Source organism: Micromesistius poutassou (genome assembly GCF_964030765.1).
Source record: "Micromesistius poutassou genome assembly, chromosome: 5".
NCBI classification, from domain to species: domain Eukaryota; kingdom Metazoa; phylum Chordata; class Actinopteri; order Gadiformes; family Gadidae; genus Micromesistius; species Micromesistius poutassou.
This window is the reverse complement of record NC_140275.1, coordinates 730,992-734,446: the sequence shown is the minus strand read 5'-3', so window position 1 is coordinate 734,446 and position 3,455 is coordinate 730,992. Positions and strand designations below refer to the sequence as shown.

General features: G+C 46.6%; 1 protein-coding gene across 1 annotated transcript in view; it reads left to right on the top strand.

Annotated features, from left to right (window-relative positions):
* Positions 1-3,455, top strand: part of LOC311343910 (transient receptor potential cation channel subfamily M member 3-like) — a gene marked incomplete at both ends in the record, with an annotated part of 55,139 nt that overhangs the window by 31,436 nt on the left and 20,248 nt on the right. The window lies entirely within an intron of this gene.

The window sequence follows — 3,455 nt, the reverse complement described above, 5'->3', positions numbered from 1 at the left end:
CACAATTCACGCACATGCATACACAACACACGCACACATTCACACACATGCACATGCACACACACATAAACATACATGCACATACACACAAACACAATCACTTGCACGCACACACACACACACACACACACACACACACACACACACACACACACACACACACACACACACACACAAACACAATCACTCACAGCATTGCCCTGACCAAAGCACAGTCATTACATGAGAGGCAATTTCACAGCCCTTGGCCTGAGACACCTGCAGCTTGATAACGCTGGCATTGAACTCACAAGGAGGCAGAGAGACACACATACATGTACACACACACACACACACACACATACACACACGTACACACATACATGCACACATACACGTACACACACGTACACACATGCACGCACATACACACACGTACACACATACAATCACACACATACACGTACACACACACACACACAAACACACACGTACACACATACACGCACACATACACACAAACACATACACGCACATACACACACTTACACACACACACACACACACACACACACGCCTGCAAATACAGTCGAATGCACAAATACTAGAACCAATAATGATGTAGTCATGTAGTAATGAACTGCGTAAATAACTACGACACAACAGTATGCAGAGTGTCATTTTTCTCAGTGGTTCATTGAACAACAACTTTTTTTAGCCTGAACAAAAAAAAACCCTAGTCTGGAGATATGAAGAGGAAGGAGAAGATGAGGAGACACAAACGCACACCATTGCTTACTAAACACTGCAGCAGACATTGCAACACTTCACACTGCACTGTAAAACGAAAAGTATTTACATTATTCATTACAGCACAAACAAACACAACATGGTCCCAGCGTGTCATGTTTGAAACGCCCTCCTATTCCAATGCCCTCTTTACATCCATCATGGCTATCAATCAATCAGCCGTTGTCATGTGATAGCCACAGCTCCTGACCTTGCCAATCCACCTGTCATTCAAAATAAGTACCCGCCCCTCCACCCTCCACCCCACCGCTACCTCTCTGCCTGCCTGTCTCCCACTCCCAGTAGCTCACTCTTATTCCATCAGCCTCTCTCACCCTCCTTCTCTCGTGCCCCGTCGCTCCTGGCCAGGAGACGTGTTTTACACTTGTAAGCGAGTAGTTGAATCTGTTTACTTTAGTCTGTCGCAGCACATTGACTTTCTGTCCTTTGCAATTCTCGCCCAGCTCCTCTTTTCTCCCCACATTATCTGACCACTCAGGTCCCCTTCGGTTAACCTTACACCCATCATCCCCATCTATCTCTCTCTTTCGATCTCTTTCCATCACAAACACTATTCCACGATTCACGTTCTCTTGTCACCTCCTTCTTCTGTCTGTGGATGGTCCTTCATCTACCTTTCCGAGGTCTATCTTGTCGTTGTTGCTTGTCAAACCCTGACCCTACCCCATGAAGGTTAGCCCTTAAACCTGTCCCTTACCTTTACCCTAACCCTAACCCTTACCCTAACCCCTACACTTACCCGCACCCCCCTGCTTACTGTGACCCTCTGAGGAGCCAGGCTGAGCCTTGTAGTGTTACCTTTTACATTGTCTCCTTGTAGACCGCTGCTCCCTCTGTGACAGACCCTGCCTCCCCTTTGAGCCTGCTCCTCCTCCTCCCCCCCCCCCCCCCCCCCCCCCCACCACCCTTCCAACCGGGCACAACCTCTCCCCCCTCCTGCCTCGTTCCAAGTCACATACATGTATCACTCCTATGTTATCCTCCCTTCCTCCCTTTCTTCCTCGTTATCCGTCTTTCTTTTAAGATTCCTTCTCTTTCTGTGTGTGTGTGTGTATGTGTGTGTGTGTCTCTCTCTATCTCTCTCGCTCTCTCTCGCTCCCTCTCTCTGTCTCGCTCTCTCTCGCTCCCTCTCTCTGTCTCTCTCTGTCTCTCTCTCGCTCTCTGTCTCTGTCTCTCTCTGTCTCTCTCTCTCGCTCTCTGTCTCTGTCTCTCTCTGTCTCTCTCTCTCGCTCTCTGTCTCTGTCTCTCTCTCTCCTCCCAATGCCCAACTGATCTCACCCCAGCTGTGTGTCCCCCCACCTCCCCATTGTCTGCTACCTAAAAGAGTGTGTAGTGTGGGGCCCGGTGCTGTCAGGGGCAGAATGGCCGTGCCAGGGCTGATTAGAGTCTGCATGGCCAGACAAACAGCCAGGCTTACCGGAGGCCTGTGGGAAAGAGAGCTGCTTATTTTTGGATTTTCGGTAGATGGATTGGAAACGACGGCGGCTAAAACAAGCAAGCATTCTTCCATTATACTCACGTGTTTGAAAAAATAAAAACCCCATCGACACACATGCTCGCTCGCACGCACTCATGCACATGTGCAGACCGACACGGACACCGCACACATTCAGACAGACACACACACGCACGCACACACACACACACACACACACACACACACACACACACACACACACACACACACACACACACACACACACACACACACACACACACACACACGCACTCGCACTCAAACTTATGAAAGCCAAATGAACACCTGCTTCAAATAGGCAGATCTCATTTCTCTGGGTTTTTCATTTGATGTGCTGTGCTGCATCATAAGAGGATCCTCATTGCAGTCACCGTAGTACAGGTGACGGTAGGATCCATGTACGCATGTTTTCAGCACAAATATTATGCATTGGATACTTATTGGATTCTTGTGAATTACCGTGCACATGGCACTGGCGACAGCACTTCTTGTTAAACACAACAATGCATTTTGTATGAAGCAAAGCCCCTCTTCAAAATACAGATTAGCAGCGGTGAATTATAGATGTGTGGAGGGCTGCCAGTCAGTTTTAGCCGGTGGAACGCGTCAGGTGGTTTCTATTAAACTCACATCCTTTTCATGTCTCTTCAACTTCATTCACTTTAAGGAATTTATTTTAATCTTTGGAGTATTATATTCCTGTTTGGTTCTTTGTGAATTGCTGTTCTCTTCAGCCTGGTCCCATAATGTCTCAGTTACATATTATTTGATTGAATCATGGAAAGTTGTTTATTTAACGTTGTTTATTCGTCTATTTTGTTGGTAGTTGAACGATGCAATGATACTCATAAATGAATCATTGGTAAATCCATAAACCTTGGATCAATCTGGCACCGGCCCATCTATCTAAAGAGAGTTCTCATATGGATCACAGCTACCTCACGGACCCAAATGTCAAGCAGATGTCAGACCAGTTATGGATGCTTTCTGAAGGGATGACGGATTGTATTGTTGACTTACTGTATTAATAAGGTGTTGCACGGAGTACTGTTATAGTCGTTTTGATACTTGCACAATGGATAAAAAAGTAATATCACGTTAGTTCAGTGAGCGATAATTTCCATGATTCAGTAGCTAATATGCTTTGACTTGGTTACCACCTGACTCTGGTTCTTTGAATTAACGGCAT